This window comes from Caretta caretta, chromosome 3 (assembly GCF_965140235.1).
Source record: "Caretta caretta isolate rCarCar2 chromosome 3, rCarCar1.hap1, whole genome shotgun sequence".
Taxonomy (NCBI): Eukaryota; Metazoa; Chordata; order Testudines; family Cheloniidae; genus Caretta; species Caretta caretta.
Window position 1 is genome coordinate 131,971,144 of NC_134208.1, and position 15,632 is coordinate 131,986,775.

At 46.4% G+C, this 15,632-nt stretch overlaps 1 long non-coding RNA gene across 1 annotated transcript; it reads left to right on the top strand.

Annotated features, from left to right (window-relative positions):
- The first annotated feature begins 5,284 nt into the window (after positions 1–5,284).
- Positions 5,285–7,511, top strand: LOC142071595 (uncharacterized). The gene is made up of 2 exons (XR_012667722.1): positions 5,285–5,347; positions 6,253–7,511. It is a non-coding gene; the product is annotated as an uncharacterized LOC142071595 (long non-coding RNA).
- Positions 7,512–15,632: the final 8,121 nt, after the last annotated feature.

Sequence of the window (15,632 nt, forward strand, 5' to 3'; positions counted from 1 at the left end):
CTGCTCAATTGCATAACTGTTCTTAATAATTAGTACTTAGCATCTTTAAAGTCCTTTGGAAACATTAGCCTCTTTAATTTTCACAACGCTCATGATGTGTATGTGTAGTATTATTGCCTCCACTTTACAGATGGGTAGAGAGAAACAGAGGTTATGTGACTTGCCCAAGACCAAACAAGGTGTCAATATTAAATTCAGGATCAGTACTTGGGGGCTCATATGGCAGCTGGGCACCAGAAGTGTACCGGGGGAAACTGATGTAGTGATGAGGTCCCAAGGAGTTCTTGGCTTCTGCACCTGTGCTTAGACCAAAGAAGAAGGCCCGTCCCCTCTCTCTAAATGACCACAGAGCTTGGACTGAGCTTTTAGGAGGCATTATGTTGTAACCAGCCCTTCTCTAGTGGCCCCTTTAGTTTCTGCAGAATGTAGGATGTCACATAAAACAAGATAAATATTTACCCTTCATGGGTCTGAATGTACACAGCCAGCCAGCCTGAAAGAACAGTTCTGAGTGATGGGAACTGCACCCATTCAGCTCAGCTGAGTTCTAACCCTGAAGTCCAGTGCTGACCAATTTAAATAGCAGCTTTGTTATGTATTTACTGCACTTAATTTAGTAGAAACATCCAGAGCTTGAGTAGCACTTTCCTTCCCCTTCCCCCAAATGTAACTCTGGTTATGGATAGTTATGTTGGGTTGCATTGGTCAGATACTTTTGGTGAAGGATTCCAGATAAATTAATTTTATTGTTGCTAAACTAGGCTGCCAGGGGTCTGCTCCTGTTTCTCACCTGGATGAGATGAGAGCTCTTCACTTTGCTTAACAGATGGGAACGTTCCTTGGAACAGTGCTTGGCTCCATGCTCTGGCCCTGCCTCTTAGGCAGTGTGGGGAGAGTACAGATTACTGGCATGAGAAGGGGAGAAAGGAGTGAACGGCTGCATTGTCCTCATGTCCAGAGTGAGGGAGGAGGAAGATGGGTAGGATCAGATACAAGTCCAACTTCTGCCCCTCTCCCGTAGTGGTGCCCAGTGTGGTGCCCAGTGTGATAACATCTGCCTAGGTAGGGTGAGGTTCTGCTGCCCACAGTGAGAGACACCTTACTCCTTGAGTGGCATATTGATATCACTGGTGTTGGGAACACTGGGGCATGGCCACTAGGTAACTCGAGGGGATGGAAGACCACGAGTGTCGATGAAGCCCCCTCGCACTAGGCCCCGGTGTCCTTGCCCCCCCCCCCCCGCCTGGAGGCACTCGCAGCAGCTCTGCGTGCTAGGCCCAAGTGTCCTTGGCCCCCCCGCCTGGAGGCACACACAGCAGTTATGCTGAGAATCTGCAATAGTATGTTGCAGAGTCAGACTGCCTGAAACTAAGCAAGGCCAAACAGGGGAGATATGGAAGAACAATGCTGAATAAAGCAGCTTTATGTATAGTTTAACAAATGATACAGAAAGAAAAGGAGTACTTGTGGCACCTTAGAGACTAACCAATTTATTTGAGCATGAGCTTTCGTGAGCTACAGCTCACTTCATCAGATGCATACCATGGAAACTGCAGCAGACTTTATATATACACAGAGAATATGAAACAATACCTCCTCCCACCCCACTGTCCTGCTGGTAACAGCTTATCTAAAGTGATCAACAGGTGGGCCATTTCCAGCACAAATCCATGTTTTCTCACCCTCCACCCCCCCCCCCCACAAATTCACTCTCCTGCTGGTGCTAGCCCATCCAAAGTGACAACTCTTTACATAATCAAGTCGGGCTATTTCCTGCATAAATCCAGGTTTTCTCACATCCCCCCCACCCCCATACACACACAGAGAATCAGGGAACTAGCTGGGAACTGGATTGGCTGGCTATATGGATACTTGGAGCAGCTTGCTATGGGATAAGTATGCTGGGAAAAAGGATGTATAAAAGCCTGTGTAACTTCCTGCTCTGTGGTACAGGATTTGAGATTCAAATCTCCCTGTACCTTTTTGAAGCTTCAAATAAACTTTTCTGCTTCTCCACCCCGTTGTGATTATTGGGTGTAGCACACCGGGTAACGAACCAACTCAAGCTGTTGTTCAGCCTCTCGGCACTGGGTGCCGGCAACACTGGGACTACTTCGGGAGCAAGGTGTTGCTCAGTGTGAGGAACAGTGGCAGAAACTGGTCCAGAATCACAAGCTCTTTGGGGCCAGTGCTGCCTCTGGTCTTGTGCGTTTGATTACAGCCCCAGTGAGAAGACACTATGTGTGTGGGAAAGCTAGTAAAGGGGAAGAGATAAAAGCAAAGAGGAAGCCAAAATGGGGCCAGGGGGGAGGAACAAAAGGGAGACACAAATAGAATCACCTTCCTGCATCCAAGCAAATCTCTCACCTTTGACTGGAACTTGGCAGCTCTGCTTGTGGCAACATGATCCAGCATGCTGGAGCTGGCCTGCTATTCCCTTCGGGAGAGGGCAGTGAGCAGGAGACAGCCACACTGGGCCAGAGCCTCAGCTGGTGTCAATGCAGCTTGGCTGATTTACTGCAGTGGGGATGAGCCGATTTCTACCAGCTGAGGGTCTGGCCTGCACACTTTCAGGTGGAGGCATGCATGAGAAAGATGAAAGGATCATAGGCCAGAACAACTAGGGGGACAGGCTGGGGAGGTATCAGTTCACTGATCACTCAGGGTTGCTTTTCTAGAGAATGATAATTGTGTCTAGACACAAGGGATCCAGCAGTGGCTGAGTCTGCCCATGATCTTATAGCTGTGGTGACCAATTTATCAAGTTTGAGTAACAGCCGTGTTAGTCTGTATTCGCAAAAAGAAAAGGAGTACTTGTGGCACCTTAGAGACTAACCAATTTATTTGAGCATAAGCTTTCGTGAGCTACAGCTCACTTCATCGGATGAAGTGAGCTCACGAAAGCTTATGCTCAAATAAATTGGTTAGTCTCTAAGGTGCCACAAGTACTCCTTTTCTTTTTGCAATTTATCAAGTGTAGAATCATAGAATCATAGAATATAAGGGTTGGAAGGGACCCCAGAAGGTCATCTAGTCCAACCCCCTGCTCGAAGCAGGACCAATTCCCAGTTAAATCATCCCAGCCAGGGCTTTGTCAAGCCTGACCTTAAAAACCTCTAAGGAAGGAGATTCTACCACCTCCCTAGGTAACGCATTCCAGTGTTTCACCACCCTCTTAGTGAAAAAGTTTTTCCTAATATCCAATCTAAACCTCCCCCACTGCAGCTTGAGACCATTACTCCTCGTTCTGTCATCTGATACCATTGAGAACAGTCTAGAGCCATCCTCTTTGGAACCCCCTTTCAGGTAGTTGAAAGCAGCTATCAAATCCCCCCTCATTCTTCTCTTCTGCAGGCTAAACAATCCCAGCTCCCTCAGCCTCTCCTCATAACTCATGTGTTCCAGACCCCTAATCATTTTTGTTGCCCTTTGCTGGACTCTCTCCAATTTATCCACATCCTTCTTGAAGTGTGGGGCCCAAAACTGGACACAGTACTCCAGATGAGGCCTCACCAATGTCGAATAGAGGGGAACGATCACGTCCCTCGATCTGCTCGCTATGCCCCTACTTATACATCCCAAAATGCCATTGGCCTTCTTGGCAACAAGGGCACACTGCTGACTCATATCCAGCTTCTCGTCCACTGTCACCCCTAGGTCCTTTTCCGCAGAACTGCTGCCTAGCCATTCGGTCCCTAGTCTGTAGCTGTGCATTGGGTTCTTCCGTCCTAAGTGCAGGACCCTGCACTTATCCTTATTGAACCTCATCAGATTTCTTTTGGCCCAATCCTCCAATTTGTCTAGGTCCTTCTGTATCCTATCCCTCCCCTCCAGCGTATCTACCACTCCTCCCAGTTTAGTATCATCCGCAAATTTGCTGAGAGTGCAATCCACACCATCCTCCAGATCATTTATGAAGATATTGAACAAAACCGGCCCCAGGACCGACCCTTGGGGCACTCCACTTGATACCGGCTGCCAACTAGACATGGAGCCATTGATCACTACCCGTTGAGCCCGACAATCTAGCCAGCTTTCTACCCACCTTATAGTGCATTCTTCCAGCCCATACTTCCTTAACTTGCTGACAAGAATACTGTGGGAGACCGTGTCAAAAGCTTTGCTAAAGTCAAGAAACAATACATCCACTGCTTTCCCTTCATCCACAGAACCAGTAATCTCATCATAGAAGGCGATTAGATTAGTCAGGCATGACCTTCCCTTGGTGAATCCATGCTGGTGAATCCAGTGTGTTTCACTCTACAGGAAACAGCAGGGTGTCACATCACATCACAACCCAGGGGGAAACAGGCAAACTTGACAGCAAGGATTAGTCTGCTAGGAGGTGGGGAGGGTGTGTATTCAGAGGGAAGCCGAGGAGCTGGATGGGTCTGAAAACACAACTCTCGTAGTTAAGTAACATCACAGAAAAGTGGACCAAGGGTTTAATGAGATGGCTGGTTAGGAGACAGAAAAGGAGTGTGTTCTGGTTTGCTGTGAATAGTTGGATCAGGATTTTAGGGGTAAGTCACTGGCCACAGGCAAAGGACCAAGACAGCAGATCATTATGTGTGCCAGATGATTATGGGCAATAGTGCTGTTTTGGGATATGGCAGAGTTGAATCTCCATAGCAGATTCCTGTCTATAAATTAAAAAACAAACAAAAATCAGGTGTACTTGTAGCACCTTAGAGACTAACAAATTTATTAGAGCATAAGCTTTTGTGGGCTACAGCTCACTTCATCAGATGCATTGAATGGAACATATAGTAAGAAGATATATATACATACAGAGAAGTTTCAGAGTAGCAGCCATGTTAGTCTGTATTCGCAAAAAGAAACGGACTATTTGTGGCACCTTAGAGACTAACCAATTTATTTGAGCATGAGCTTTCATGAGCTACAGCATCCGATGAAGTGAGCTGTAGCTCACGAATACAGAGAAGGTGGAATTTGCCATACAAACTGTAAGACACTAATTAATTAAGATGAGCTATTATCAGCAGGAGTAAAAATCTGCTCAGTGGTTTAAGCATTGGCCTGCTAAACCCAGGGTTGTGAGTTCAATCCTTGAGGGGGCCATTTAGGGATCTGGGGCAAAAATTGGGGATTGGTCCTGCTTTGAGCAGGGGGTTGGACTAGATGACCTCCTGCGGTCCCTTCCAACCCTGATATTCTATGAAAAGGGAAGGGTCTGAGGTGGAAGGGCAGGCTCAGTCAGTCTGCCCTGACAGTCGAGATGAAGGGGGGGCATTAGGACCCTGCGGCAGTAGTTGCTGCAGGGAGTCAGCATGGAGCTGCAGGGAAGAGGTAGAGGCAGGGACGCTCTGCTCCGGGGCCCGGGGAGGTGCGTGGGGAGCTGGGGGCAGCAAGAGGGGGCTGGGGGACACTCGGGGGTGGCAGGTGGGGCTGGGGGGGGGCACCCGGGCCCAAATATTGGTGGAGCTGGGCCCCTGGGCTCTGAATATTGCTGGTGCTAAGGCACCACGTGGAGATATATAACTCGCCGCCCCTGGGAGTTTGTGCACATTTATCCCAGTGTAACCCAGATCAGGGTCTGGTCCAATGACGGTTACATGCACTAAACAAGCTGGTTTTAGTGCACTTTGTTTAAATGTGCAGTTTACTAAAAAACTTGGGGCAAACCTGGCTTCACCTCCCTAAAGCCAGCATGTTTGTGCTGGCGGAGGGAGGGAGGGGAGGCAGAAGGGGAGTGGAGAGGTTGGAAAGGAGATATATCCACCACCCCTTATACCCAAGACCAGTGTGTGCGCCTGCTGTGTAGGCTCTCACCCCATGGCTGCTATTCTCCTAGGGCTGGCGAAGCAACCTCAGCTCCTCTGTGCTACTTGTGTGAGTTGCTAAGGCTACAGAGCTGCATGAGGGCCCTGTGGCCTGACTCCAGCATGCCTCATCATAGTTTTCCAGGTCAGCCCATGTGGTGCTGGCACAGAGAACTTTCTGCGGCACACTGGAAGTTCAGAAGCCCCTTGTACAACTGCTCCAATCATGGTCCCTGTCAGGCAGCCTTTACATGGGATATATGTGGTGTGGAGACCCTCCTGCTGGGGCCCTCCATACCATGGGCTGATTTCACCCTTAGTTCTTATAAAGGATATCTGATTGCTAGGCCTGGGTTATTTCCACTCCTTGTGCTGCCTGAGGCTGAGTGGCACAAATGGAGCAGAACAGGGCAGAGAATCCACCCCATGTTTACTATGACTTTAATTTGAGTCAGTGTTTCCCAGACAGGGTGCTGACAGATCAGCCCAGGAGAGGGCAAGAGACAGGTGCACAAGAAGGGAGCAATGTGGGTGTGGAGAACTTCATGGGCTTGGATCCACTTCAGTTCCGCCCCACAGGCATAGTTCGATGTCTTCATTCGGTGGGGCAGCACCAGTCAGGGCTACATGTGTGTGTGTGTGGGGATTCTGCACCTCCCTGAGGCTTCCAGTGGGGGGGGGGGGCAATGCCCCCCCTCCAACACCCGCCAAACTACACCCATGGTTACCCCCTGAAAATGTGGTGCTGTGGGGTGGGGAAAGCAGCAGGCAAGCCTTTCGAATGCACCTTCCCTCCTGAGGCTGCCCCAGAAACTGCTCCTGCCTATGGAGTACGTGCTCAAGAAGGTTAGACCTCTCCAGTGCATCATCAGGGATCTACAACCTATCCTGAAGGACGACCCATCACTCTCACAGACCTTGGGAGACAGGCCAGTCCTCGCTTACAGACAGCCCCCAACCTGAAGCAAATACTCACCAGCAACTACACACCACACCACAAAAACACTAACCCAGGAACCTATCCCTGCAACAAACCCTGTTGCCAACTCTATTCACATCTATTCAAGGGACACCATCATAGGACCTAACCACATCAACCACACCATCAGGAGCTTGTTCACCTGCACATCTACCAGTGTGATATATGCCATCATGTGCCAGGAATGCCCCTCTGCCCTGTACATTGGCCAAACCGGACAGTCTCAATGCAAAAGAATAAATAGGCACAAATCAGATGTCAAGAATTATGACATTCAAAAACCAGTAGGAGAACACTTCAACCTCCCTGGACACTCAATAACAGACTTAAAAGTGGCAATTCTTCAACAAAAAAACTTCAAAAACAGACTCCAACGAGAAACTGCAGAACTGGAATTAATTTGCAAACTGGACACCATCAAATTAGGCCTGAATAAAGACTGGGAGTGGATAGGTCATTATAAAAACTAAAAACTAAATTCCCCATGCTAATTTCCTGCTAGTGTTACTCACACCTTGTCCACTGTGTGAAATGGGTCACCCTGATTACCACTGCAAAAGTGATTTTTCCTCCTGTTGATAATAGCCCACTTTAATTGAATTGTCTAGTTAGAATTGGTAAAGCAACCCCCACCTTTTTATGTACTATGTATATATATAACCTTCTACTGTATCTTCCGCTCCATGCATCTGATGAAGTGGATTTTAGCCCAAGAAAGTTTATGCCCAAATAAATTTGTTATTCTCTAAGGTGCCACAAGTACTCCTTGCTGTTCACGCTCAGGAAGCAGCTCAGCTTGCCAGACTGTCTCTGCTTTTGCAATACACAGCCCAGCTGTGAAAGCCCCTGTGCCAGCCCCCCAGAGTCACTAATAGCAGTTGGTAGCCTTCTAGTAACAGAGGGAACCAGCAGCCAAGAGGAGCAAATAACCAGAATGAACAGGGGGAATAAAAGAGAAAATAAGAAAGAATGGACGATAAGAGACAATTCATGGTGCAGGGAGATATGGGGGTAGGTAAAGGGGATGCCTAGCCACCAAGTTATTGCAAAGAGGGCTGTTAATAAGAAATTGAACTACTGTCTTAAGTGCTAATCATTCTGTTATAGTTAATAGTACAATGTCCTGGTGTGAGATATGGCTGTGACAGTTGCTATAGAAACACAAGCTGTTTCAGAGGTTACAGTTTTAAAACCATGTCCCAGATCCTTGGAGGAGGGTGACAGTCTTATGGTTGACCCTTTTTGCAGTTGTACCTGGTGTGCCTGTGCTAATACACTTCCCAGAGGGCAGCACAATGGTGGGAGATTTCCCCATGAAGTCTTCTGTAGACACAGGCCTAGAGTCTCTCATGGTTTCCACATTTTTAAAAATGCAATGCAGAAAAACGAGCTCTTACAGACAAGGCTTGGAGGATCAAAGGCTGGCTAGACTGCTGTAAACTAGATCAATTTAGATGGTCCAAGATGCAGCCATCGCTGCATTCCTTCATCACTTAATACCATTGTAAATCATTTTTGAGACAGGCAAAGAGATCTCTCTTGCTAGTGAAACTCTTTCAAAGCTAATGTAGATTAGAGCAGCCACATTACCTCTTGGGAAGAATGGGCCCAATCTTGCAAGGTGTCCCCATTGGGCCCAGCACACTGTGCTGTCATGTTGCCCAGTGTAAAACAGCACCATTCTCATTTGATAGCATTTTCTACCTACTTGGCACTGATGTGAAAACTAGCTAAGGTGCAAGGCACTGGTGAATTGGATCCACAGACTTTAATGGGAATGGTGGGTGCTTAGCATCGTGTGTGTGTGTGTGACTGTTTAAATGAAAGATGAATTTTGCTTTGCATTTCTAATTTCTCCAAATCAAAGCGCAAGGGCCAGCTCCTGGGGGGTTCTTGTAGCGGGAGGGAACAAGAGGGGAAATAGGAAGCAATGATCAGACATGTAAGGAGGGAAAGAGTCCTTCAGAGCTGTAAAGGTGAGGGTGAAAAGCTTGACCATGATATGGAAAGAGTGTGAGATTCACAATAACTGTGACATAGGAATTTAGCTAGGTAAAGACTGTAGGCATGGTGGAGTCACAAGTGACTTGTTCAGGTCACAATAAGCTTGCACTTACCATGTCTAAGCTCTCTGGTTTGTTGTAGGAAAGGAGTGGCCCAAGCTGTTTTGCTGGCCAGGGTGGAAAACATTTTCAGCACCCCCCTGAGCAGCTGAGCACCCCTCTTCCCCAAGCTGGCCAATAAGGAGCAGAGCACAGAAAAGAAGCCAAACAGCACAGCAGTTCAGCACCCCCTGGAAGTTGGCTGCAGAGGGACTGCCCTGCTTGCTCACCCCTAGAACCAGCCCTGTGTCTGAGGTACTTTTTGCACCAAAATACATTGCTTTCTGCTAAACTGCTTTGTACGGTACCTGCAGCAGCTCCCTTGAGCCTTCCCCCAGGACATCATTACTCTTTGCACAGTTGGTACAAGCCTAAAGGGATAAACAGTCCATGAAATGAAAAGCCCAGCGATTGCTGGATTAACAAGCCTTCTATTACCAGTGTGATTGCCTGGGACTGAGACAGCTTGTTCTAGTTTTTGGCAGAGTTTAATTGGTGGATGCAGGTCTAGGCAGTTTATCTATCTACTGGCCTTATTTTGCTCATTTGTTGGATTTTCCTGCTGCTTAATTTGCTTAGTGAACCAGGCAGGCACTAAAAAAATCTGTTTCTAAGAAACAGTATGATTTGTCCCCTCTGTGGCTCACTCTCTCACCCAGCCATTATCCAAAGGGCTTGTTCAGCAGTCCCATTTCAGATCACCATCATTCCTGGTTTTGGCTTAGAGCCAGGCTGTAGCTTGAAAAGTTATAATGACAAATAATTTTTCCACCTCTACTACATATAGTGCAGCTGCTATCCTCTCTTATCACTTAGGATTGCAAATAGGCACTTTGGCATATAGTATACGTGATTATATTTACTCTTCCTAGAAGTTACCTGTGAGAAAAGAGATCTGTGCTTACTTTTCTGTTACTTCCCCTTTCTAATAATCATTTTATATCCTCCTTGCATCTGCTGACCTTCCAGTTGCAAATGATACTGTTTCCAGTCCATGTAGCTTTCTTGTCTCTCTTCCTTTTATAATGGGAAGCCGTATTCTGTTTAGAATTGGGTAGGACATGAATAGGTGTCATGGCTCCTTGGTTTTGTTCCCAGCTCTGCTGCTGGCTTGGTGTGCAAACCTAGCAAGGCACTTATCTTACCTGGGCTGTTGTTTTCCCACTTGTAAAATAGAATAGAGGGGTGTTGTAAAGCTTAGTTAGGGTCTGTAAAGTGGATTAATATCTTCAAATAAAAGGTGCTGTAAAAGTGCTAAGTATCATTTGAATTCTAATGTCATAATTCTAATATCTCTTCATTTATGAAAGTGTCCCAGTATCATCATTTCTTATCCTGGAAACTATGTAGCTGGAGTTACTTAAGAGTTTGATACAATTAGCATGTGAAACTCACTGCCACAAGATATCATTGAGCTCAGCAGGATTAAAAAAAATTGGACATTTGTATGGATAAATGAAAACACCCAGAATTACAGCAGTAAGACTGAGAAAACAACTATTGGAAGGGATTTGGACACTCACTGAAGCATCAACTCTTACAGAAGGGGTTCCAAAAGAATCTTCCTTTTGAGCATGGGTGTTCCCTAACTGCCAACTGTGGGGTTTCTTGACTCTTCCTCTGAAGCAACTGGGGTTGGTCGCTGTAAGACAGGACACTGGACTAGATGGACCTTGGTCTGATCCAGTCTGGCAATTCCTATGTTCCTAAGGCTGATGACTATTGAAATATGGGAGACAAAGTGGATGAGGTAATGTGTTTTATTGGACCATTTTTTCTGTTGGTGAAAGACACAAGTTTTTGAGCTACACAGAGCTCTTCTTCAGTCAGTGCAACTCAAAAGCTTGTCTCTCTCACCAACAGATGTTGGTCCAATAAAAGATATTACCTCACTCACCTTTTTGTGTCTCTAATATACTGGGTGCAACAACAGTGCAAACACTATTGAAATCGAAGGCATATTCCCAATGAAGTGGGCAGGAAAGTGAAAACATTTTAATTAGTTAAAGGAATACTGTCTATCTCAAGAAGTTCACCATACACCCCAAAGATCAGTACTTGAAAGCTGTTCTACCTTGCAAGTATGAAGGTCAAAATTTATCCATCCCCCTAACGTTCTCCTTCTTTCACCAGAAACTTCTTGGGTGCCATAGATACAAGCTGTGACAGGGTCGGGCCAGATGGCTACAGGAGAGTAATAGAAGGCAGATATATTAGCCCCAGGTTAAGTAGGTCCCTTTTCCCTGGGTAAGGTAACAGAACAATCAGGAACCTTCTGGAGACAATTAAGACAGACAGGCTGATTAGAACACCTGCAGCCAATCAAGAAGCTGCTAGAATCAATTAAGGCAGGCTAATCAGGGCACCTGGGTTTAAAAAGGAGCTCACTTCAGTTTGTGGTGTGTGTGTGTAAGGATCTGGGAGCAAGAGGCGCTAGAAGCTGAGAGTGAGAACATGGACTGTTGGAGGACTGAGGAGTACAAGCATTATCAGACACCAGGAGGAAGGTCCTATGGTGAGGATAAAGAAGGTGTTGGGAGGAGGCCATGGGGAAGTAGCCCAGGGAGTTGTACTGTCGCACAGCTGTTCCAGGAGGCACTCTAGACAGCTGCATTCCACAGGGCCCTGGGCTGGAACCCGGAGTAGAGGGCGGGCCTGGGTTCCCCACAAATCCTCCCAACTCCTGGTCAGACACAGGAGGAGTTGATCTGGACTGTGGGTTCACAAAAACAGCCAAACTAAGGGATGCCGTGAAGCTCCAAGGCGAGCAAATCTGCCAAGAAGCGACAGACCCACCAAGGTAGAGGAGGAACTTTGTCACAAAGCACACTGGGCTGTGTATCTGGGTTATTGCTGTCAAGTCACATGTGGACACATGTTTCTGTAGGGTGCTCAAGAAGCCATTAAAAATAAAATCTTAAAATAGCGTCTCTTGTTTCAGCACTGATCAATTACTATACAGGAGAATATGATGTGTAGTGGCTTGTGCATGATTACTGCTGCCATCTACTGGGTGGAATATATTAGACTTGCTTCCTCATGTGTCTCTGGTCCCTGTTCATGCTGAGCTAACAAAACTGCTCTTTCAGTTCAGCCAACAGCAGCTTATGTTTCTAGAACAAAAGGTTTTGTGTTCTCTTCTGAAGTGCATGTTAGTTGATTATGATCTATCCTAGATTTTACTAAGAAATCTATCAGTGTGGTATCTACATGCAAGCAGTAAATTTGGAAAACCAAAGGCGTATGGATAAAAGTGAGAGACCACTGGTCCTAGAGTGATACCACAGCTTTTTACAGTGGACAGTGTTATATGAATCCTGATTTTTCATACTACCAAGGAAAAACAACATAAAGGTAAATAGTATGTGGTTGGAAAGGATTCATGAAAGTAGCTAGCAAAAGTTTTGCATTATTTATATAGTGCTGACACTTTGCAGACAAATATGGAGATAAGGTACCTGTCCTGAAGAGCGTCCAGTCTAAACAGACGACATATAGATGAAGGATAGGGAATGGGAAGCGACACAATGGAAGTGACAGAACTGTAAGGTTTAGTGCACACTTGTTGTTCCTACCTTTTTGGGTCTGGTGACTTGTTTTAAACCATTCATTTTTGTTAATGACTTAGAGGGAAGGACTAGGATATAGAGGCTTCCTGGAAGAAGTGTGTTTTCAGTAGAGTCCACTCAAGTTAACAGAGTTATACAAGACGCACATTTGGCTTGCAAAATGTCAGCTGTAAGTCACCCGATGGCATCCCTGTACCTTACAGCCACTATCTCCTCTGGAATTGGTGGGGGCTTTCTCTTAGGGAAAAGAGTGATTAATATTTCTAAAATAATGTATTCCATGAATGGCTTTCTCTGAGTCACGACTGCCAGGGAGATATTTGGTACTCTTTTGTTCATAAACTTGACATCTTTTCTAGCCACAAATGAAACAAAAATTGCTAGTTCTGGGGCCTGCCCTCTTACATTAAATCTGTTAGTAATCCTCATCCCCTAGCCTTCTGGAACATCACAGAAGGTCACCAGCCAGCAACAAGCCATAATTTTCTCTCTCTCTCTCACTCTTAATTAGAATAGTCTGTTCACCCCTAAACCTATGGAGGTTACTGCAAATGAAGTAACTTATTTCATTCTTTAATCACTGATTATTCTCTCAGTTTCATCTGGGTTTGCCCAAATGTAAAGATGCTGGAGGCCAAATTATGTCTTCAGATACAGCTGTGCAGCCTCTTATTTTCCAATAAACATGCTCTGTTGCAAAAGATGTGACTGAGGACATAGCTGGAAGACAATGGGATTGCACAGGTGCAGTTGGGGACATGAGCTGAAGACAATGGGAATTGCCCAGAAGTCACTGGGGGCATCACTGCATTATCTTTACTACTGGAGATGATGCATAAAAAGGAAACACCCAGCTTGATGCTCCATCCCAAAGTGAATTTATTGGCCTAGGAGTGAGGGAGGAAACCTCCATTTTACTTGTAAACAGTGTAAATGTGATAGGGAAGCAGTACAATTCCAATAAAACCTGCAAAGCTGTTTTATAGTCACTTTATAGAGCAGCTGAATGCCACTCTGCAGACTTGGACTCTATCCTGGCCTCTGCCACCATGTTCCTATGTGAAACTGTCATTTACACCAGACTTTTCACAGGTAGTCACTTTTGCATGTAACTAAAGGCGGTATCATAATTAGGGCTCCTTGTCTGTCAGGGAGGCTGTGGAAGTTACAGATTCTGTGAATTTCTGCAATCTCCATGACTTCTGAAGCGGCCGGTGCAGCTGGCCCCAAGGACCGCCTGAGCAGTGGTCCCAGGGGTGGTGGGAGCAGCCCCCGGCAGTGGTCCTGGGGACGGCCAGAGCAGTAGCAGGTGGGTGGCCCCAGTGTCAGCTGGAGCAGCTGCTGTTCAGTGGCCCTTGGCAGCTGGTGCTGCTGGCCCCCTGGATACCCCCAGAGCAGCAGCTCCCTGGACTCCCCCCCACAGTAGGACCCTGCCCAGCAGTGGTCTCTGGGGGACCCCCCAGAGCAGCAGCAGCTCCCCCCTAGGCCCTGTCCAGCAGCAGCCCCCCTGTGGACTCCCCAGAGCAGCAGCTCCCCATGAGCCCTCCCCCCCAGCTAAGATTTAGTCAGGGGTATTTATTGTAAAAGTCATGGACAGGTCATGGGCTTTGAATTTTTATTTATTGCCCATGACCTGTCCATGACTTTTATTAAAAATACCCATGACTAAATCGTAACCTTAATCATAATGCATAGGCACAAGGGGGCTGAATTAAGGCTGCATGAGCAATGTACATTCTGGCACTTCCTAATCTGAGATTGCTTGCCTTTGCCACTTTTTAATCCTTAACATTGTGTTTCCTAATTTGTTATGGCTTAGTTTACTGATGAGAGCAACCTTAAGTACATGACACAGTTTTTTGTCTGTAAATATACACCATGCTTTAGTGCATCAATTGGAGCATAGAGTATAGTATCTATCAGGCATAAGAGAGACTTTCCCAGTGGTTAATAATGGACAGAATTAGGAATTACTCCTATATTTTCTTCCTGGCTGACATTCATTTGCTATGTGGCCTCAGGCAAGTTATTTCCCTTCTGAATGTTAACAGCTGGCCCACCTATAAAATTGCTAGAACAACCTGACGGGTGTTGTGAGACTGAATTAATGTTTGTAAAGCTCTTTGAGCTCTTCAGAGGAAATGTTCTTCCACCTTTCAGCTCGTCAGGGCAGGAGGTGCATCGTGCTGTATGCTCGGTACAGGACTGAGCGTGCTTTCAGCGCTCTGATACTGCTACAACTTCTACTAGATGTGCTACCTGATGGCCTGATCCTGTGTCTGTTGAAATCAATAGCAAAACACCCCCTGAGAGCCAAGTGATTCAGAGACCATGCTCCTGACTGGTATCAAAACCTAGATTACTAATGTCACAGCTTCAGGGTAACTGCACCTGTATTCCCCCTCTGTCATCCTTTGAGGGCACCCACTTAAAATTTCCGACTCTGAGCCATCATCTCTCTTGGGCAGAGATCCTTGTGTCTCTCTCTTCTGACCAGGGGGTTTTAAGGCTGCACAGCTCCCTGCCTTACACTGTGATATCCCCAACAAGCCAGTCTTCCTAATGGCCAGTGCCTGTGTGCTACTCTCTCTTGACTCTGAGGGCTAGGCACAGTGTATTGCCAGCAGTAACTACTTACTACACCACCCTTTGTAAGCAAGCACAGTTATTGTTAATGTAAAAGCATTTAAGAGAAAACATAATAATAACAAGAAACAGATTTAAATGCACACTGATCATACTGGGGTCACCCAACTATCTTATGGGGCCCTATTGGGCCTAAGTCTTTCCAACTGTTTCACAAGGGTTGGGGCCCCCTTGGACAGAAAGTCCTGTTTATTTGGTGGATCAGAAAGCAGGCCCTAAGTAAATGTAAACCAGCCTTTCTATACCAAAAACCCTTTCTTTGTCTTTTCATCTCTTGAACCACCATATGCAAGTCTCCCTGGAGGGTAGGGGTGTGCCCCTCTGGAGGTGCTCACAACCTGGGTGATTCACCTTAAGTTCCTGGAGGAGCTGTGGTAACTCTATGATCCTAGAGTTGCATAGAATCCCTGGCCTGCAATGATTCATAAACGTAATACAACATGGTCCCCAAGGATATTGCAGGAAGTTGCCATATCTGTCACAATTAACATGTAATGTATCTGTCTCCACAGCTGGCAGATGGTGTTAGGTAGAGGGAAGGAACTGGTGAGTG